We start from the raw sequence: 23,650 nt of genomic DNA, 5'->3' as shown, positions 1-23,650 counted from the left end.
AAAACTTACAGAATGTATAAATTAACTTTTAAGGAATCGGGTCTCCAAAGTTACAAAATGTGGGTAAGCTACCACTACGCTTTTTCTTTACTGCCAGAGGTAGTTATTTTAAGAACTATCTTACAAAGGTCAGCATTTTATTAGGGCTTCCAAAATCAATTCTTCACAATGAGAAATGGACATCAGTTAAATAAATAGAATAAGAATAGAACAAGTCAATATATTCATAAGCTTCTGCTGTCCTTGGGACCTGAATTCTAGTGCAGGCTTTGCACATGCTTCCCTAAATTTGTGTTTTCTCGTCCTTAAATTAAGGATGACTGTCCAAGGTTCCTTTTAATTTTTTTTTTTAACATTTATTCATTTTTGAGAGACAGAGAGAGACAGAGCATGAGTGGGGAAGAGGCAGAGAAAGGGAGTCACAGAATCCGAAGCAGGCTCCAGACTCTGAGCTGTCAGCACAGAGCCCGATGCGGGGCTCGAACTCACAGACTGCGAGATCATGACCTGAGCAGAAGCCGGACACTCAACCGACTGAGCCACCCAGGCACCCCCCACCCCCCACCCAAGGTCCCTTTTAGAGTGCAGGTTCTATGCCCTTTGGAAATAATGTTAAAATGATATCTGCTTCTCTTCATATATGCTTTCTGAAAACTAAAAGATATACATATATGTAAAACAAATAATTCAGAAGCTGTAAGAAGCTATAGATGAAAAGTAAAAGTTTCCTTCCAAACACCCAATTTCCTTTTCCAAAGCCTAAAGACAACCATTGTTCTGTAGCTTTAGAAACAAAACCAAAAAAATGGACAAAACCAAAAAAAGGGCATGTACCAAACACACACACACACACACACACACACACACACTCTCTCTCTCTCTCTCACACACACACTCCCTGGAGGTACACACAGACCTATTCTTTCTAAAGGTTGCAAAGAATTGCAACGTACTCTGATGTGTGGTTTCCAGGTGTTTTCTGCAGCAAACCATCCAGCAAATAGGTGTATCTGAACATATGTGCAAGCAAGCCCAAGAGCCTGTACACTGTTTATTTTGATAGACATTACCACCCTGCCCTACAAATATTTTACTCATATACACGCTCCCCGAGTGATTGCTGAATTGCTTGTACCTTTGAGCATCTACCCACTTGATACAAACAGAAAGACATAAACAAACCTTTAAGCAGAAGAGTCAGTGAGACTCAGACAAAAAAAAAAAAAAAAGGTCAGAAATACCTTTTATGAATTAAGTGGACAAACTTCAGCCAAAAATATAGCAAACATGGTATGTGGTACTTGTTTGTTTATAAGATTTAAGTGCTATTTCCTTGAGATGCCTGGGTAAGAAGATACTGATAGAAAATAAATTTGGGGTAGGGAACAAAAGGAGAGTAGGTGAGCAACTCACACTACAGAGTCTATGAATCCCAAGGACACCCAGTTCTTAGACCAGGATGTGGACTGAATAACGTGCGGCTAAATTCCTTCACATGTAACCTGGCTACTTTCACCCAGAGAGGCTTATGAAAACAGTGAGATCAGTTTAGTTCCTTATCTCTGTCACTGGCAAAGAGTCCCTATGAATTAAATGGGATAGTATTGATTCCACAGGTGATAAAACTGTTAATAAAGCACATAGGAAGCAACTCTTGGTGTATTTTTAAAGTATTCACCCACTTTGAAAATCATCATCTGCAGTTTAATAGAAAGTATTTGCAAAGGACCGTGTGGACACCAGGCAACTCTCGAAATGTGTGTGGGGGGGGGGTAGGGTACATAAGTTTCTAAAACAAAATAAATATATACAAAAGTTCTCATTTTACTTTCTTATAATTTGTTATTATAAGCATTACATCTTCAATTATGGTATGCTATCACATCTAGGGGGAAAAACAAAAAATACTTGGGGCACCTGGGTGGCTCAGTCAGTTAAGCGTCCAATTTCGGCTCAGGTCATGATCTCACAGTTCGTGAGTTTGAGCCTCACATTGGGCTCTGTGCTGTCAGTGTGGAGCCCATTTCGGATCCTCTGTTTCCTCTTCTCTGCCCCTCCCCTGCTCGCATTCTCTCCCTCTCCTCTCTCTCTCTCAAGAATAAAACCTTAAAAAAACCCCACTGAAATGTGAAAAAAAAAAACCCGTTTCTATTCTAGAATCAGGGAAATGTAGTATATCTAATGTAGTATGTTTCGTATTCAGCAGGAGCTCCCTCTACTTTTATAAGAACTCAGGAAATACAATTTAGGAACACCTACTATGAGATAATTCTCAATACATTCTTTCCTCACCCAATAAAACCACCACACCCAACACTGAATCTCTCAAGAAAATTGCCCCCAGTTTCTATACTTCCAGGGGAACACTAACGAGAACCACACAAAACTTTACCATCTTAAGCATCAATCGGAAGCACTCAAAATCAAGGCCAACCTTACATACACCCCCACACAAAACTAACCAAGGCCAGCACCTCCTACGCTGAGGGCCAGAAGCATCCTTTTCAAAATGAGGGTTTAAAAAAAAAAAAGAGGGTGGTTTTCCCAGCCCTTGCTCTGACTACACTACAAAATGCTCAATGGGGCCCAACTCCAGACACTGGACTCAGAGCAGGTAGCTCCAGGTATCCAACAAGGCATCAACTGGGAAAGGGAAGGGGAGAGCTGAACTAAATGGAACCACAAGGTCAAATACAAGGGTTATCTGGCAAGGGTCCTGCCTATGATACTATCAAAAAATCCGGCGAGAGGTCCGCAAATTCTACTACTAATAAAGAAGCCCTTACCTGTGGGCCTGTGATTTGGGTAGGCCCTTTAAGACTGCAGCTGTAGAAAAATTAAAGTCTTCCAGGTGTTGGCAAATTCCACCTAATGGAGTTCAATGTCCCATCTACCAGACTGAAGTCCACAGATTAGGAGATAAAAATTTAAGGTTAAGAGCTTTCAAATAAAAACTATAAACCAAACAAAAGCAAATATTCTAATCACATAATTAAAGAGGCAGATCTCATACTGAGACAAAATAATTACATCCTCCACGGCAATCTACTATTTCCAAGACACACAAGAATATGTTTCTTGGATTTGAGACTGGTATTAAGTGGCAATGAATCAAGGACAGAAAAACAAATGACTACTTGAAACTAATCCAAAAATCAAATCCAAAGACATTCAATTAACTGAGCTTGCACATACTGTCAAGAACAAACTGAAGCAGTATTTGGTTGAGTTGCTATGTTAAATGGCAAACTACTATGACATAAAAGAAAGCAATGGCTTATGACTGGCTACAGACAGTCTGGTAACCAAAGTACATATTTATTGGTTGCTGCCCATACTTGGCACAAAAGTTTATCCAATCAGATCATGTAATGCAAATAACTTCCAAAAGTAAGCAGTCTGGGTTTTTTTTTTCATTGTATCAGTTTTTAATGAACACTATACAAGGCACAGTAGTCAAGGCACCGACCAGTGGAGAAAGGGAGGTGTCTTAGGTTGCTATTGGTGAATAAATTACCAAAATCTCATGTCCAATGTCGTTGAGACTTCCACATAATTTATAACTAACCCAATCACTTCTCTAAATGTCTCATATGTCTATACACTCTTAACTTTTCACAACTGATGTTAAGTTCGCTAATTCAAAATATCTTTATGTTACAGTTGGCAAATTAAGAGGATACTGTTCTCTTACTTATTCTAGAATGAAATTATGACCTCTATTTCAATTCCTACAATACTTGAAGGAGATGAATAAAACTTTCTTTTCTTTGAAAAGAAAAACACTTTTAATTATTTTTTTTAAATACCACAGATATTTATAGTGAAATCATTCACAATGTATGGGGGCAGGGGAGACTGGAGTCAGTACCGTGCTCACTATCCAGTTTGTAGACTCTTCAGATCCTTTCTTACCTCTCTGCCTTCAAGTAGTGATAATCAAGTAAGAGGAGAATGAATAAATTTAAATCCACCCATCTGACTATTTGTGAGCTTGGTTAAGGCACTGGTGATAAAGTTTGAGAAACTTGTTAAAATGAGGTTTTGGGATTATAAAAAGTTCTAACCAGATCCTTTTAAAAGGATCCAAACTCTGGATACACTTTTTTTTTTGTTCGTACTTTGTAAATTTTGACAAAATTCACATGTAAGCATCACTGCAATAAAAATACAAAACAGGTTTTGTATAAACTGTAAGACAACAACCATAAATAAAAGAGTTATTCAGAGCACTTACTTCAAAAGACAAGATTTCTACCAAGTCAAAAGCAGACAAAACAGGACCTAAAAACTTAAATAAGGATTTACTGAAAACAGAGAAATACTGGCCCTTCTCCACTTTTGCTCTTGCCTTCTAGCCAATCCAGATCACTGTAACTGCCCCCAATTTATTAATTCCCATGGCTTCAGCCACCATGTATATGCGTCTCTCTTCTCTACTGCAAACCAGCTTCCTGCTCCTAGACATCAGATGCCCATCTCATAGGCATCTCAAACTCAGCAAGTCCAAAACAGAAGCCCATCCTCCCCTCCAAAAACCTGACTGTCTTCAGTGATCCTACCATTCACCCAAGTACTCAAACTAGATATAGAGGAGTTAGCCTTAACTCCCCACTCTTTCTCACTACCCCCACCTCCACTCCCCACGCCCTAATTTAGTCAATCACCATGTCTTGTCAATTTTACCTCAGAAATATATTTCAAACTCATCTGTTTCTCTTAATCCCCACAATGAACAGCTGGATTAGTTCAAGACATAATTACCTTAATTAATGCAATGCTTTCTTGTTTCATTCCTGCGAAGTAAGCTTGTGTTTGGCACAACATCTTTGCATAAAGTGTTTCCTCTACCCATTCTGCCTTTACTTCACCTTTGTAACATCTATTCTAATCTCTCCAAGTAGGATTTAAACGCTCCTGTCTCTCAATGTGTAAATCTCTTGCTGCTGTAATTATCTGTCTTTCCCACCAAACTGGAGTCCCAGGAGGGTAGCACTTAACTGTTATATTCACCTTGATAAGCCTGGTGTCAAAGTAGTGCCCAGCAAACAGTAGGTGCTTAATAAACGTTTGAAAAAGGAAGGAGTGAATATATCATGATCCAGATAAAATGGCCCTCCCTCAAGGATTTTTACTTCCCTTTGCTAAGATTCTATGCTTACCAAGTGACCTTTTGCTTAGTACAACATAGTAGTTACCAATTGTATGATCTCAGGAGAGTTACTAAAACAAAAACAAAAACAAAAACAAAAAAATCCCTCTGTGCCCCAGACTCCTCACCTGTAAAATACAGGTAAGAATACTTCCTTCATAAGGTTATTATGAAGATCAGATGATTTACTTACATGTATAATGCTTGGAGCAGTGCCTGAGACATAATTAGCGTGCAGTAAACATTAGTGATTATTAGTTTTTACTATTAATACCCTGACACTAGAAGGAGAATGGACTGAGCAGTCACATGTTTTTCTAGGTCACAGAAAAGACCGCCCCTCAATGTACATTAATAAAATGGCATTCTGGTTTATGTGTCAGCCCCGTGTGAGATCATTTAGCCACTCCTCCCGGAGATCAATCAACTCTGGTGACACTGATCAGTTTACTTGCAAAACTGCAGAATGCATCCTGAATTCTGAAGGCTGCATCATGTTAAAAGCATCCTGAGAATGCTTGTCAGAAGAGCTATGTGGTCACCTTATGACAGTTTACCTTGAGTCTCTCTAAAAGACGTTTTGGTCCAAGGTAGCACAGCGTAGTGAAAAGAATGTGATGCTAGGTGGGAGACACTTAAAGTATGCCACGAATCAGTTGTGAACCTCACTGTACGCTTTATTTTTAAGTTTTTGTTTAATTCCAGTTAGTTCATATACAGTCATACTAGGTTCAGGTATACAATACAGTGATTCAACACTTCCATACATCAATCACCCTGTGATGATTGTACACTTTACTTTTTTTTTTTTTAAGTAGGCTCCATGCCCTGTGCAGAACCCAACACGGGGCTTGAACTCATGACCTTGAGATCAAGAACTGAGCTGAGATCAAGAGTCGGATGTTTGACTGACTGAGCCACCCAGGCACCCCAATGATTGTGTACTTTAAACAGAAAGTCTCTGAGTTTAAAAAGTCCTAGTCAGTTCTCAATTATCCACACAAAAGGAGATAAAAAGTGGTATAAGAAATTCAAAACAGAGAGTAAAAAAGAAATCCTTAACATTTTACTTTGGAATGCATTATGTAATTTTTCCTATAGATTCATATCCAAAATTGTATCTGGCCTAAACTAATAATAAAATGTATTTACATAGCATAGCCATACATTTAAGTCATCATGGGAGTGAATTCAAAATAAAAGGAGGAAGCCAGCATGAAATAAATCCCTACGGATAATTTACAGGAAGATAATTTAAAACTGACTATTACAATAATTCCTCTCAACCTCACAGCATCCTCTTGAAGCTCAATCTTAGCCATAAAATTCTTTCAAATGAAAATCTCTACGTGTCATTTAGAAATAAAAAGTGAGAACAACTGAATTTCCAAAGGTGAATCATTCTAGACCTGGGAAGCCAGGAGACAATCATCCAATCAAAGACTTTTGCTCTCACAGATGTGGGGGTGCATTATTGTGCCTAAGGAGCTAGAAGGTATCAGCCACACAGCAGGCCAATTTATTTCATAAAATCAAGGTATTCTTGAAAGGTTATATAGCAATCTCAGCACCAGAAAGTACTTCAGCGAGCACCTTGTCTAAAAACTCTGATTTTATAGGGGCGCCTGGGTGGCTCAGTTGGTTGAGCGTCCAACTTTGGCTCAGGTCATGATCTCACAGTCTGTGAGTTCGAGCCCCGCATCGGGCTCTGTGCTGATGGCTCAGAGCCTGGAGCCTGCTTCCGATTCTGTGTCTCCCTCTCTCTCTGCCCCTTCCCTGCTCATGCTCTATCTCTCTCTGTCTCAAAAATAAATAAAAACATTAAGAAAAAAAATTAAAAAAAAAAACCTCTGATTTTATAGAAGAAACTGAGATCCATGAAAGTTGCCACTCTTCTGTGAAACTACATAATAAATATTTAAGTACTGGGAAGTTTGTTTATGATATAATTGACATGTAACATTGTATTAACTTTAGGTGTACAACCTAATGATTTAATGTATGTGTAATACTGCAAAATGATCACCACAATAAGGTTAGTTAACATCCATCATCACACACAGTTACAAAAACATTTTTTTTATTATAAGAACTTTTAAGATCTATAGAAAGTTCATTATTTAAATAATTCACTTACATAAATAAATAACCTTCTCCTATGCTTCTTGTAAGAAAGAGAGTTTAGGGGTGCCTGGATGGCTCAGTCAACTTCGGCTCAGGTCACGGTCTCATAGTTTGTGAGTTTCAGCCCCGCGCCAGGCTCTGTGCTTACAGCTCAGAGCCTGGAGCCTACTTCAGATTCTGTGGCTTGCTCTCTCTCTGCCCCTTCCCTGCTCGCACTCTGTCTCTCTCTCATACACAAAAATAGACATTAAAAAATTAAAATAAAAAAAAAAGAGACTTTAATGCATTCAAGTTGGGCCATATCTGTGTATCTGCTTTATCTGACAGTTCCATACTGAGTAATTTCAGATGTGCTGAGAATAAAATTGGTCCTCTGGGATATAACTTAATTCCCATACAAGCCCCTCCACGACACCACAACACGAACGCTTCTCTCCAATTAGTCTATCAGTTAGACTGCAAGCCCATGTGTCAGCTCATACACACAATCGTGTGCCTTCCTCATATCTGGTCATACTCTTCTGAAAGCCAGGAATGTTCTTCTACCTCCTATTTAAATATTACCCTTCTGGATCCAGGTCAAGTTCTGCCTTGCCTTTAAGCATTTCCTGATCACCTCAGCTCCCTCTGAATTCCTATCATACTTATTGTCACTTTCTTGGCAGTTAAGAGGGGTTACTTAGAACCTGATAATTAATGTGGGATGCCAAGTATTTTAATTCTTCTACATGTATGTCCTTCCCTACCCCCAAATTCTCTTTAGGTAGGTCTAGCGAGACCTAAGAATAGGTAGTTACAACACAAAACAAAACAGCTTATCAGATGGAAAGGGGGAAATGGCTGACAGAATAATAAAATAGATTAAAAAAAATTTTTTTTTAATGTTTATTTATTATTGAGAGACAGAGACACAGAGTGTGAGCAGGGGAGGGGGAGAGAGAGAGCAAGTCACAGAATCCGAAGCAGGCTCCAGGCTCTGAGCTGTCAGCACAAAGCCCGACGCGGGGCTGGAACTCACAAACTGTGAGATCATGACCTGAGCCAAAGTCGGTCGCCTAACCAACTGAGCCACCCAGGCGCCCCAATAAAATAGATTTTTAAATGTCCTCTAATATGTCTAAATATCTTTCCAACTAAAAATATCTAAAGACTAACTAGGAAAAAAGTGGAAGCTTGCATACCCTTTAGCACAGCAATTCTGCTTCCACTTCCAGAATCCATCTTAACGAATCAATCTGATCAGTGTATAAGTATTTATGTATAAGGACGCTCATCATAGCACAATTTATAAGCAAAAGCTAGAGAAAAAGGAAGTTCATTAGGGAATTGGCCAAATATGGTGCATTCATATAACAAAACTCTGTCTAGAAGAATTCTGCAGAGTTTTAAAAGATCACTTTTGGGGCTCTGGGTGGCTCAGTCAGTTAAGCATCCAACTCTAGACTTTGGCTCAGGTCATGATCTCACAGTCACGAGACTGCGCTCTGTGTCAGGCTCTGTGCTGAGCGTGGAGCCAGCTTAAGATTCTTTCTCTCCCTCTCTCTCTGCTCCTCCTCCCAGCCTTTTTCATTCTCTCAAAACAAAAAAAAACAAAAACAAATTTTTTAAGATTTTTAGCGACATGAAATTTTTAAAATTTTCTTTCTATTTTTTATATTTTTCCCATTATTTTATAATCAGAAAAGGCAAAGCTTTTTATTCTAAATAAAAATACACTACAGGTTTTGAAATTACACACGCCTTTTTAAGGATTTGTGTGCGTGGTGCATTACTCACAGTTACTGCGATCACCACCACTTAAGGAGCGACACACCAGCTCATGAAGAGAAGCGGTCCCTAACAATGCATCCAAGTCGACACGCAATTAACCTCCCTGCTGTCTTCATGTTGTTTCTTCAAGCCAAAAGTTTCTGAAACAATTTACCAATAGCTTCCACTGGAGGAAGTTTCTCACCTATGCAGAGGGCATTTCTGTAAGCGGCGACGGGGCGGTATGAGTCGAGTCAGCATCAGGTCAAGTTTATATTCCAAAGGTCAACCATCACCACCACCACCACCACCACCACACCATCATCAGACCACCGAGGTGGAGGGAAGCTACCACTGGCTGAGCCTCAACCCAATTTGATTTGAGTGCGGGGGTACACTAAGACCAACACAAGACTCGGGGTCTTTGTGTTGACAGAATTTCAACTTCAATGGCTCCCACAGCCGTTCTACTTCAAATGCTCATCCACACTCTCACACCGAGGCAAGGATCTCCTGGAATATTCTCTGCTCCCCAGATACCAACTTCTGAAGTTTTTTCTCTAAACTCTTCTTCCCTCTACCAAGTGGAAAAGAAGAATCAAGATGAGAAAATGCAAAAGCCCTGAAGGAGGACTTAGCTGGATATACCGGAAAAATACAAAGCAAGCCAGTGCAGCTTGATCACGGTAAACAAAGGAAAGTACTATACAAGAAACAGGCAGGAACCGTATCACAGAGGACCTAACAGGTTATGATAAAGACTCTGGGTGTTTATTTTCATAAAGTTTGCCGCTCCCACGGTGAATCAATTTCATATAAATGAGACCTAGATGTATCTTTCAAACCTCACCTGCTCTTCGAAAACCCAGTGCAATAGATTCAACTGCCTGCCTGCTAGGCAGCCTCTCCTAAATGTCAATACATGCAAAGCCAAACACGATCTTTTTTTCCAAAGCAGCTCCTCCTGACTATTTTATATCTGCTAACAGACCGATCATTCATCCAGGCTTGATATCTCAAAGCTGTCTTGCATTCCTGGCCTACTGTCCACCCCCACTCCTCACAGGCTCCCAGGGCCTCAAATCTCCAACTCTCTCTTCTCTTCCCTTCACCACAATCCTAGTTCACACGAGCACCAATCCCTGTTCAGATTGCTGGAACAGGCTAACCAGTTTCCACACCTCCAGTTCTTTCCATCAAACCTATCCTATGTGATGTCATTTAGATACTTTTAAGACCATCATAAGCAGATGATTTACAAATTTATTACCTCAAGTTCTGACTTCACTTCAAGCCCCACTCGTCTATCTGCCTACTTAACATATTTATACTTAGCCTCAATCGCATCTCAAATTTAACATGTCTAAAATTGAATTCCTGATTTCTGATCTTCCCTCCAAATCCCACACCTACCCCTCCCATTCTTATCTCCCACTCCCATCCCAGTTAAGTGGCACCTCTACACATCCAACTGCTTGAGCCAGAAAGCTGGGAGTCATTCTTGACACTCTTCTTCCTCAACCCCCACATTCAATCTATAATTAAATGGATTCTTTAACATACTTCTCAAATCCATCTACTTTTCTCCAGTGCCTCTGCCACCGAGTCCCGCCTGCAAAGATTCTTATTTAAGTGGTGCATGCTGCAGCCCGGGCACCAGGATTCTTACAAGCTCCTCAGGTAGTTCCAACATGCAGCTATGGGTGAGAACCACTGCTCTGTAGGTTCTGGGCTCCCACTAACCTCTGACTCCGTGTCTACCACTTTCTCCCTTGCTCACTTAACTCCAGCCACACTGGCCTTGCTGGTTTCTTGAACATGCCAGGCACGTCATTCCTCAAGGCTTCTGCTTTTGCTATGCCCTCCATCTGGAGCTCTGCTTCACTCCTTCACCTTCTACAGATACGTGCTCAAATATTACCTTTGTAGTGCTTTAGTGAGACATCCCATGGCCATTCCACCTAAAACTGTAACCCCCGTGCCCACCCCAGTATGCCGTATCTCCTTCTTGGGCTTCATTTCCCTCCTTGGGACGTACTGCCTTCTAACATATCATATATTTCATCTTATTTACTGCTTGAATAGGCACTTTGTGAGAGCCGGGACTTTTGTCTGTTTTGTTCCTTATATATCTGTATATCCCCAGTTCCTACAACAGCGTTTGGCAGAGGGGAGAGAGACTCGGTTAATAGTTAACTTCCTCAGCAAGGCCTTCCCAGATTCCTAACCTGAAGTACCCCACTATTTCTCAATAGTAATTTATTCCTTTCCTTCATTAACATTTACAGTAATTTGTAATTACATTTGTGTTTATTTGTTGAAGCTCCTTTCCTAGATGGGAAATTCCACGAGAATAGGGATTTTCTGTCTGGTTCACAGTGACATACACTGTTTTTCATGCTTAAGTGGCACAGAGGAACAATTTCAAAAAGTCAATGAATGAATTAATAAATGAATGAGGTTGAACACATTTTCTTAAAGTACACTCTGATTGTGTTATTATTCAATCAAAAACTTTCAAAGTCTCTCCATCGCTTACCACATTAACACCTAACTGCCCAGACTTAGTAGAAGACCTTCTTTGTTCTGGGCCAATTTCTTTCCTACCTTATCTCCTATTATCTCAGGCCTCTTTTTCTGCTTCAGCTACACTGCACCGTTCATTATTGCCAGTACACACCCTATAACAACAAACACTGCATTTCCTCACCTCCGCACTTTGGCCCACGACCTTCCTTCTGCCCGAATTCCCTTCCCATCTCTGCCAATCAAAATTCCAGCCTTCAAAATACCGACCCTTCAAAACCCAGCTCAAAGGTAACCTTCACAAAGACAGTCCTGACTCCCACCCCAACTTCCCCAAATGCATGACCCCTTCCTCTTCTAAACACCAAAATAGGTATACTGGTTCAATTCCTCACTCATTTCAGAACATACCCCTTTCCCACGTTTTATAAAAGCTTTTGTTTAGAGTCATTCAATAGACAGTTGTGGAAATGAAGTCATTTAACACCACTGTTCCCTTCTCTATCAAAAAACATATTTAAATGGGGGTGGGGGGGAGGCGGGGGAGGGAGGTTTTCTTTAGCAAGATCTTTAATAACCAAAAGATATAAAGCTGGAATGGCAGATTCCCAGCCTTAACCTCCCCTTCTATGCCTTTTCTGAAAAGGCAAGATCTTCCCAAGTGCAATCTTTGGCTCTGAGATTTTGTAATGTATTCAACTGCTTGAAAAAAAATGTTAAGCTGCATGTGCTACTATAAGGACATAAATTCCATAAGCTACATTAAAACGGGTTACCCTCAGATTATCACATACTTGAAAGAATATCTGCCTGAAAATCTGAGTACCTTAAACTCTGCTATTTGAAAATCATAATTACTAGGGAAACATTTCTGTTCAGTAAGAAATCTGAAACTTTTTATGATCTTTTAAAGTACTCTATTCATTTCTGCACCATATTAAATGATAAGTAACAGCGGTAGCAATGCAGTAAAATTCTACCATGAAACACTTGTACTTTGAGCAACAGGCCTTCGTTTCCCTATGCACACGCTCTCATAAGGCTGTGGTTCCCAAAATGGAGTCCATGGATCCCTGGAGGTCCCTTTCAAGAAGTCCAGGAAATTGAAACAATTTTCATAATACTTAAGAAATTGTTTGCCTTTTTCACTGCACTGACATTTGCACTGGTGGTACAAAATCAACAATGGGCAAAACTACTGGTGCTTTAGCATAAATCAAGGTTAACGGCGGCATCAAACTGTACTAGAGTCACGTGTCTTTCCCCATCACGTACTGCTGGGTTTTTTTAAGTCAATTTCACTTAAGAATGCTCTTGATGAAGCAACAAATTTTCTCGATGAAGTTCCGAGCTTTTACTCAAAAGTTAGAATTTTGGAAATCTTGTAGCTGCAGGACAGATTCCCAATACTTACAGACTTTTCTAATGAGATGGGTGGTGATACTAAGCAATGTGGTTTTTTTTTTTTAATACCGCATTATGAAATGTGTCATCTAGAAAACCCGCTTAACTCAGTGAGTCAGTATTTCCCAAACAACCAATGCATATTATCAAATCATGAATGGGTAAAAAACCCATTCAAAGGGCAAGACAGACCAGTGGGTTTTAGTGTAACAGTAACATCAATGATTTCAGATTCCACACTACAACTTAACTGATAAGAAACTACCAATTGTCGAGTTTTGGTGTAGTATCAGAGAAGAATATACACAACCGTCTGCAAATACTCCTCCCTTTTCCAACTACTTATCCCCTGTGATTATATTTTCTTCAAATACTTCAATGAAAACTATCAATCATGGGGTGCCTGGGTGGCTCAGTTGGTTAAGCGTCCGACTTCGGCTCAGCTCATGATCTCATGGTTCATGAGTTTAAGCCCTACATGAGGCTCTCTGCTCTCAGCACACAGCCTAATTCAGATCCTCTGTCTCCCTCCTTCTCTGCCCCTCCCACGTGTGCTCGTTCTCTCTCTCTCTCTCAAAAATAAACATTAAAAAAATATCACATCAGATTGAAAATACACAAGTAGATATGAAAATCTATCTTCTGTTAAGGCAGTATTTAAGAGATTTGCAAAAGTGTAAAAAAAACCACTCTTCTAATTTTTTGAAGTCATTTTTCATAAAAATATATTATTTATGCTAACGTGAAATAGATTTTTTTAAGCAACTTTTAAAAAAGTTTTTAATTTTTAGTTTGGTAAATATCAATAGATATAAACCACATAAACAAAAGCTCTTGGGGTCCTCAGAAATTCTTTAAAGTATAGAACCTTGCAACTAAAAAGTTAGGCAAACACTGCCCTAAGAGAATCTGTCTCTGATTCCGGCCACCTCCAAAACTGCTGTTTGTACCAAATCTTCCCTCCCCGATCCTCAACCAGAGTCGAACCTGGGGCAGGCATCTGGCCCAAGGAAACTCATGCCTTAGACTGACCAAATCAGACATCATTCAGGAATCTGAATTAAGCCTCACGGATACTGAGGTCTACTTACGGCAGAACACTAGAGTCCATTCATTCTTATTGCTGAAGTCCTTGGAACAGTTTTGGTTCCAGCCCCTTCTGAGGTCTTGTGGTTCAGCTTTTCCTTGGATTCTACGACAACTATTTTCTTTGGTTAAGTCTTTCACTTGTTATTTTAAATAGGTTTCTTTTCCTTATGCTCAAGAAAGCCTTAACACCACAGAACTTCAGTACTGTTACCAAGAGTGTTTTATTTGGTGTTCTTATCTGAGACACCAAATTATAAGAAGGTTCCCTCCATTTGAAAATCATGTGCCTTTACAAAAATGAAAATCACTCCAACAAAACAAAAATTTGAATGGAAACGATAGGCTCATTCAGAACAAGAGACAGCTTAATGGTCACCTGCTAGATTAAGGATGGCTTGGGTTTTTTTTTTTGTTTTTTGTTTTCTCTTTTTTTCTTTTTGGAGAAGGCTATTATATATTATGTCAATGTATTTTAGACAGCAAATGGCTTCATTAAAATATACCAACCTGACAGGGTTTTTCAAGGAGGCTGATGAACAGAAAAAGAACAAGACGGGGAGACTAAATATGAACAATAAATCTTGTAGTGCAAGATATGCAAACAGACCGATGTAACAGAATAAGGAATGCAGACACAAACCATCATATTATTAGAAGCACGGAAGTGGCATTACAAAGTAGTAAGGAGCAGACATGACTATTCAATAAATGATGCTAAGGTACTGGGTTATCCCCACGGGAAAAAAAAAGTTAAATCCCTCCTGCAGGGTTATCCATATGGAAAAAAAAAAAAAATTAGATCCCTACTTCACACCGAACATCAAAATAAATTCTGGGTGGATTAGAAACCTAAATGTGAAACTTTAAAACTTTTAGAAGAAAATACAGGATCTAAGTGTTATCTCAGTAGAGGGGAGGATGCCTCCTTTAAGACACAAAAAACACACATGCTAAAGGAAAAACATAATAAATCTGACTCTGCTAAAATTTAAAACTTAGTTTCGATAAAGGATAAAATTAAGTTAAAAAAATTTAAACATACCCTTAGGATGGCTACGATCAAAAACACCCCAGAAGATAATAAGAGTTGGTGAGGATGTAGAGACACGGGAACCCTCTGTGTCCTGTTGGTAAGAATGCAAAATGGTGCAGCCCCTATATTAAGCAGTATGGCAGTTCCTCCAAGAAATTAAAAATAGAATTACCATACGATTCAGCAGCTCCATTTCTGGGTATATACCCAGAAGGACTGAAAGCAGAATCTCAGAGACATCCGGACACCCGTGTTCACAGCAGCACGATTCACAGTGGCCAAAAGGTGGAAGGAACGCAAGTGAACGCTGACAGACAAATGAACGAACAAAATGTGGCATATGCGTACGACGGAGGATTATTCAGCCCTAAAAAGGAAGGAAATTCTCACACGTGCCACTACGTGGACGAACCTTGGAGCACACTATGCTAAGGGAAATAAGCCGATGCAAGAGGACAAATACTATGTGATTCTACTCATATGAAGTATCTAAAGTAGTCAAAAATGACAGAAGCAGAAAGTAGTACCTGTCTCTAAATACCAAAAATTATGTAAATCTCAAATTAAGATGAATGATTACATATACTTTTTTTCAGGCAGACAGACAGGTGCAACAGACAAGAGGGATTAGAGGCTTTCAGAGAACTGCAAGCCCTTCTTTAATTTAGCTGGTGCCACAGCAGGAAGATCTGTGCCGAGGTCAGAAAGAGAGAGTCAAGGGACGCCTGGGTGGTTCAGTTGGTGAGGCATCCAACTCTTGATTTTGGCTCAAGTCATGATTTCGTAGTCTGTGAGATCGAGCCCCATGTCGGGCTCTGCGCTGACAGCTCAAAGCCTGCTTGGGATTCTCCCTCGCTCGTCTCTCTCTGCCCCTCCGCTGCATGCACATGTGCACTCTCTCTCTCAAAATAAATAAACAAACATATAAAGAAAAAGGAAAGACAGCAACAGTCAGGAATAAAGGTCTTCCCGGGCAAGTAAGGGTTACTGTCTGATCATTTAACTCCCACTCTGAGGTCTGTCTGCATCAGGCTCTCCCAAAGCAGCATGACCAGCTCTGCCACACAGAGCAGCCGGGCAACTCTTGCCAATTCTATTAAAACATGACTACAGCTGTAAGAATGAAGGCCCAAGCGTTTCCTGAAGAGGCTATACTTTAGAATCCTTTTTCCTATGATGGAAGCTTGTCAAAAACAAAAGTAAAAGAAGCCACTGGATCTTAGCAGCAAACGTGTCAGTGTAGCCTTTCAGAGTGATTCACCGTGCCCGAAAACAAACACAAGGAACAGGTGCGCTTCCCTGAATACACGACCAGAATTTAATATGGGGCCAGTATTGTTACGAAACCAGGTTGAGAATAACCTTATTAAGTCTGGAAGTAAATACGACAAGATGGTTTAAAAAAAAAAAAAGGGAAAGGATTTCAGATAAATATCAGAATACTGTTATTGCCAGCCTTTGAGTGACTTGAAATCAGTAAGATGACTCAAAATACTGCCACATGGTAAGAGTCTAATAAAGCATTTTCTGCTAAGGCAGGAATTAGTCCAGCCCCGAAAACCAGCTTTAGAATGCAGCTCTACTGTATCTCTTGTTTGTATTAATCTTCATTAGGGTGATGGATTTTAAGAAAACACTGTGGATGTACCAACATTTCTCCTGAGTCTACACTACATGACAGAAATCCACAGGATTCAGTGCTGTTGCAGACCTTGAGTTAAAACAGCTAGATATCAGGGTTCATGGCCTAACTGAAAAATTTCCCTAATTAAGGACAATTTGTCTCATTCCTTTTTTTTATGATGAAAATCTAGTGATAATGAAAAAAAATATGCTATCACAGTATAATCTTACATAACGCTCCAACTGTGCAGAGGAACGTATAAATGAGGAAAAGGGAGGAAAGACAAACACATACTTGTGTATATCTACACAAAGGTGCTTTTATGGGACACTCAAAACCCCACATCTCCAAGAAAGCTCGCAAGTACAATTTCGGTCTCTAAATTCCATTTTGTGTGCCTTTCATCTCGGGGGGAAAAAAGCAAGGTTGCTCATCGGAGAAGAAATCCCCAGTCTCTGCTACGGCTAACCTTATACTGGGGAGGTGGGGAGAAGAAATGCGGTTTCAGAGGTCCTACCTGTTTTTCACAAAGTGCATTCGAGACAAAGGTCTAAGAGCCAGAATCCAGCAATGTCAGTGGCACAGAAGTGATTCAAACACTAGGTGCACTGTATTAAAATAAAGGCATCTGCAGTTTTTAGATTGTGGCTTCAGAAGCTCTATAGGGAGATAAACAACATAATAGAAGGGAAGAAAATGTGAGATGCATATATCCTATATATGGGTGTGTATATACACACACATGTGTGTATCACATAAACGCGCGCGCACACGCACGCACACAGAAGATGAGGGCTCCACAACTGGGACAGGGAAAACACAAAGTGAGGCAGGAACTTCTTGGACTAGAGGGCAAGGAGGCACTCATACACCAAGCTTGAAAGGTTCCCACAGGGCGAATATGGAACATTTTGAGCTCCAAGAAATGTCTATAATTGTCAGTAACATGTAGAAATAAATTAAAGTCCATGCATGTATAATGATACTAGAGTAAAGAAAGCTAGAAAAAGAAACAAGTCGCTTGCCACCATTAGAGGTGATTATTATACCACCTTGTTACTCAGAAAATTGTTAACGGGAAAATAAGAATTTACCTAACTTTTGGTAGAAACTAGAATTATTTCTAACTGCTGAGGGAAAGATTGAAGGCTAATCAATGTAAAAGGAAAAGAATGAGAAAATCAGCATTTTGCAGCAACCAAAGAAATAACTGGTCCAAACAAGGATCGTTATCATTAAGTGAAAGACTGCCGCAGAAGGGGAACAGTATGGCTCCAAAATATCACTCTACAGATGACTAACTACAAAGGGGAAAAAATGTCTACACCGGAGATCTGGTATTTATCACCTTAAAGAAATGATAAAATAAACTCAGCATCATTAATAATGCAATATTATGACATTATGTTTCTCTTATCATGACCTAATATGAGGTACAGAGCAACACCTACGAAGAATTCTTACCCAATGTGTTTAATATGCATCTAACCACGTCTTAGACTTCAATGCCAGTTTGTAGGAAATACATGATAAAGGCGCAAATTAAATGAAACTGTGAGGAAACAATCACAGGAAACGGCCTGGTCTCTTCACAAAGGCAATTTCTTGTAGCTTGTAAACAAACTACTGGAGATGTAAAAAGACTAAAGATACATGTTTGCAGAAAAAAAACACCAACAGCTAAAAAGTGTCATCTTCAAGACAACCAGGAAAATCTAAACATTAACTGGGTATTAGATGGTTTTAGGAAATTACCGTTAATCGCCTTATCTGTGACAATATATCTTAAGAACAATTAGGTAAACGATCTCCTTAAGAAAATGCATCTGAAGCATTTAAAGTACAAAAGTATTAGGATGTCATGATATCTGCAAAATAAAAATTTATATATTATATATATAAAGGCACATGCACACACATACATAAAGCCAATACAGCAAAATGAACTGTGGAATCTAGGGTATAAGTATAAAGGTGATCATTGTACAATTCTTTGACTTTTTCTGTACGTGTAAATTTTTTTACATAAACGGTTGTAAAAGGAGGGGAGGGAGAGGGCTCAAAATGCGCTTCCTCCAGGAAGGCCTCCCAAAGGAATTCTCCTCTAATCGCTCTTTCACAAAGTCCTCTCAACATGGAACACAGTGTATTACTGTTCCCATTCTAACTGTCCCCTTACTATTTCACATACTTAGTAGATTTGATTTTCCAAGACTATGAGCTCCTTCAGGCACAGACATTTTTAAATTCGCTTCTATTTCCTCACAGCTCACAGTGAAGTATCTGCAATCAGCAGACTTTTAAAAAGTACCAGTACCCGGGGCGGCAGGGCAGCTCAGTCGGTTGAGCGTCCGACTCTGGGTTTCAGCTCACATCATGATCTCACGGTTTGGGAGTTTGAGCCCCGCGTCGGGCTCTGCGCTGACAGCGAGAAGCCTGCTTGGGATTCTCTCTCCCTCCTTCTCTGCCCCTTCCCCTCCCGCTTTCAAAAATAAATAAACCAACAGTTAAAAACAAAGTGTTAGTACCGGTATTTTGTGAAGGCACTTGGTAAAGTACCTTTAACTAACTGGGTTAGCTTTTCAATTCCTCAACACAATGGCAGTTCGCCTCTACAAACAATTTTGAGTCAAAGCTATCAAAAGATCATGGAACATCACTTATGGGCTTGCAGGATTTTGCAAAAAGAAACCAGCACCTAAGAATGAAAGGAAGCAGAGGTTGTACATGTCCTCCAAGCGGTGTCATGGACATGCCGTGTTATCCAGGCACATGACTTTATTCTCATGACATGACTCTTCAGTCGAACAGTATCTTCCCCGGCCACTCCCATCTGCAAAAACGGCCACGGTTATGTATCCACAACTCCTGGGTGTAATAAGGCTTAACAAGCTACATGATGAACTTGAAATCTTAGCTAAAAGACTGCACAAAGGAAAAAAAAAATGTTGATAACAGTGCTGGTGAGGAAAGAGGCAGACTCACTGCTGGCAGGAATATAAATTCGTACAACCTCTATGGTGAGTCATTCAGCAGTATCTAACAACATTAAAAATGCATATATCCTCTGATCCAGCACTTCTGCTAGGAATTCACCCAAAAGATACCCATGTACACAAAAAGCACATACAAAGAATTAACTGTAGCCCTGGAAACAGCCTAAGTATCCAACAATAAGAGCTGACTGAATGATGGTACATCTATACAAGGGAGTATCTGTCATCTTTCAAAACGGAAGAGGTACTCTATTGCTCTATGGAATGATGGCCAAGATATACAAAGTAAAAAAAGCAAAATGCAGAATAATGGCTATAGTGTCTTACCATTTGTGTAAAACAGTAAATAAAATCAGGAACTTCAAACAGTACATAGTTGTGTATGCTTTTGAAAGCCATGACTATCTCTGGAAGGGTAAACAAGACCCAGGTAACAACAGTTTCCTTGGGGGGGTGGGGGTGAGTTTAACTAGACAGATGAAAAGAGGGCAGGAGAAGGAAGATTCTTCACCCTCTATGTACCTTTTGAGTTTTGTTTCATGTGTACGTTACCCATTTCACATAGCATTTGGAAACACGGCTCTGCACCAATGCAAATTAATTAACGATGCTCCTCTTAATCCTAAGAGCAATCATGCCTTCATTCCACAAAAACGTTAAACAGGGCTTCAGTAAATTCAACCAGATGAAATGTTTCCAGATAAAAACAAAGCATCAGAGAGGACAGACGCCTCCTGAGAGATGGATACCTACCAACTACCCCCATAGTTTTGTTTCAAGGTTTTTACCAAAACCTGATGCAAGTCGGGACACAGACGACATCAAACATCTCCCAGTACACTAACCACTATGAAGAGCTCTGACGGAAGTCACCAAAGTGCCAATGCAAACAACCACCCTCACCCTAAGTGTGGAGCGATCACAAGAACTTATACCCCTCATTCTTCACACAAGAAATAGAAGATGAGTCTCCAGCTCTTTCCTGGAAACAGGATGAGTTATGCCCCCCAAATTCCTGTGCTTCCTCTGTGTCGTCCCTTGGGTCCCACTGTAACGATGGCAACAGAAAACAGCACAAAAGACAACTGAACCATGCAAAGGCCAGAGTTAAAAGGAGAAGTGAAAAAAATATATACACACTGAGGCCCCAAAACATAAGGTCCTGCAGTTAAGAATGGCAGCTGAAAAAAGCCTTGACAGAATACCAAAGAAAGAAAACAAAGGAACGAAAATAGAAAATAAGGCTTACTAACATAGCCCATCCATCCCGTTATCCAGATAGGAAACAGGGTTGGCAAAGGTAACTGAGAAAACACAAAAAAGCCGCCCCCTCCCAACAAGTCAGCTATTCATTTCAATGCTACTCAGCAAACCTTCTATTTTTAAGAGTTTACCATTTCCTCGCCCTGTTCTGAGGGCAAAGGTGAGCAGCAGCAAAGTAGCCAAGAGTGGCAACACGGCAGCAAATGAAGGGCCGTGAAGAATCTGCCAACCGAAAACCTAGGTCCTAGATCACTGAAATATTCCTGAGTTCCTTGTTTTATGTTGCTCTTTGTTTTTGCAAATGTGCAAGAACTATCACTCCCACTGCTTAAAGTTAAAACCTCCGCTGGGTAAGTTATCATCCACTAGTAGGTTCCGATCACTTTTGTTTTCATGTGATGTTCACAGATCATCAATAATGTACAGCTAAAACGAAAGCGCTAAGGAAGATCCTTTTTTTTTTTTTTAAAGGAAGATCTTATACCAAAAAAAAAAAAAAAAAAAAAAAAAAGAGGCAAATAGGTCACACGAACTGGGATGGCTAGAGATGAGAGAACCCTGATGTCTTGATTTACAGTTATTGCTCTAACCCTTACATTGTGTTCTCTTTATCTCTATCTTTATCTAGTTCTATGCAGATAATTAAGAATTTTGCTAAAAGGCAGTCACCCTTACTTTCTTTTCTGTGACCCTTAGTCCTCCTAAGAAAGGCTACCAAAATCCCCTGCCAGAATAACTGAATGGGTTGAGGCACCTACTGGTAAGTTCAGGGGATGTTTGTATTACAGGTACAACATGACGATGGCGGGGGGGGGGGGAGGGGGGAAGCAATGCTGGAACTAGAAGTTGCAGTGACAGTTTCCAAAGAAAGGTCAGCGTGGGGCACGGTTGGCTCTGGAAGGCGTTTGTAGCCTGGGAGTCCCTAGGGCAACACCAGATGCGAATGGTGCTTTGTCAGTAAGTCCCTCCAGTCATTTACACTCTCCCTTCCGGATAGGAGCAACAGGCTCACTATCGGGCAGCCCACTGCCTGGGAAAGAGGCGGGCGCATGGTCAAGGGGCTCTTTATCCCGCAGGTCCCTGCAACACTGCGATGCGCATGCGCCCCGGGGGCAGCCAGCAAGCACCCCTAGCTCGTTCACACTCGCGCATGCGCAGTCACCCATCTCGCCGCAGGCGACAGCTCACTATTTGGCAAGGGGGATGGGGCTGGGAAAATGATGGGGGGGGGGGGGCTGAAGGCAGGGGGCGCGTTTGTGTCTCCTGAATGCTTGGGATTGGGAGAAGGAACGGCTGATTAGGCTCTGGCATTCCCAGGCCACGTAACCCAGGATGTGGGATATGGGACAGAGAAGAGTATATGTGTGGCGGGGGGGGGGGGGGGGGGTAGTGGGGGGTCAGTCACCTCTTAAGGGAGGCGCCCCCCCCCCACTCCGACAGGACAACCCTCTCCCTTGACTCTCCTCCCCCCACTCACCTGAGAGCGGCGGCGACAGCTGCTGGTCCCCGTCCCCCTGCGCTCGCTTCATACTGTCCGCAACATCCGGGACCTGCGGGACCGCCGATACACAAATACACACACACTCGGAGCGCGCACACTCACACACACACACACACACCGACACACACCGGCCGGGGCGTCATGGCGTCAGCACGTCGACGCAGCGAGCGCGTACCCGCCGGGCCCCACCCCGCGCGGCCTCCGCCCCTCTTCTCCCCTCCCAGCGTTCTCCTGCCCCTCCTCCCTCTTCCTCAAGACTCCGCCTACCTCCCCTCTTGCGCATGCGTCCCGACGTCTCCCCAGGGCCGGGGGGACGGGGGGGGGGGGGGGGAGGGGGGAATCTGAGGAGAAGGAGGGGCCTGACAAGAAAGAGGCGGGAACTCGGAGGGGGTGACGTGCCCGGCTCGGCGGGCTGCGCGGAGGTGCGAGGACCAAATAGAGGCCTACCAACGGGGGATCAGGGTGGGCAGCGTAACAAGGGAGGCACTTAACAGTAGCGACGTGTATTTGCAACCAGTTTATGGATCAGCAACAAGCGTAACTTGCGTTCCCTCACTTTTTCCAACCAACTTTGTGTCAGTAAAATCGCCTTTGGACTTTATGACAATGCTGAAGACTTTTAAGTAGCTTTTTAAATTTTGGCCTTTGGAAACAATCAAGAGGGACCGTGCTTTTGGGGCAAGGCGGGCATATTAGGTGGCTTAACTGAAAGGAAGCAGATTCAATGACAGTTTGTTGTCTTGGACACCTGGGTCCCCAGTCGGCCCCACATCCTAGCTCCCAAGGGCCATCAACGACTCTTGAGTTGACTAAAAGAAAAAAAACCTTGGGGCGCCTGGGTGGCTCAGTCGGTTGAGCATCCGGTTTCGGCTCAGGTCATGATCTCACGGTCTGTGGGTTCGAGCCCCGCGCGGAGCCTGGAGCCTGCTTCCAATCCTGCGTCTCCCTCTCTCTCTGCCCCTCCCCCACTCTCACTCTGTCTCTCAAAAATAAAGAAATATAAAAAAAAAGAAAAGAAAAAAAGCCTCAGCCTCTTGGCCCTGGGAGAAAAAAAGTCCTCTCCACGTTAGAGTGGTAAGGTCCATGACGAATATTTGCTATTGCTACAATTCTTTCCTTTAGCTTAAACTTTCAAAAATTGTTCTTCCTGAATCCAGCCAGGTAACCCGGAGCGGGGATTGTCTCTTCT

The 23,650-nt window shown here is 41.4% G+C and overlaps 1 protein-coding gene across 3 annotated transcripts in view; it reads right to left on the bottom strand.

Moving 5' to 3' along the window:
• Positions 1-22,625, bottom strand: part of SPOP (speckle type BTB/POZ protein) — a 66,900-nt gene extending 44,275 nt beyond the window's left edge. For 2 of the 3 annotated variants that reach the window (XM_086687040.1, XM_086687037.1), the window contains exon 1: positions 22,438-22,624. The gene's annotated coding sequence lies outside the window, so the exon portion shown is untranslated. Of the gene's footprint in view, positions 1-22,437 lie in introns of all 3 variants that reach the window. The other variant, XM_086687039.1, reaches the window with a different exon arrangement.
• Positions 22,626-23,650: the final 1,025 nt, after the last annotated feature.

This window comes from Puma concolor, chromosome E1 (genome assembly GCF_028749965.1).
Source record: "Puma concolor isolate L17-30 chromosome E1, mPumCon1.1.hap2, whole genome shotgun sequence".
Taxonomy (NCBI): domain Eukaryota; kingdom Metazoa; phylum Chordata; class Mammalia; order Carnivora; family Felidae; genus Puma; species Puma concolor.
This window is presented reverse-complemented; position numbering and strand designations above follow the sequence as displayed.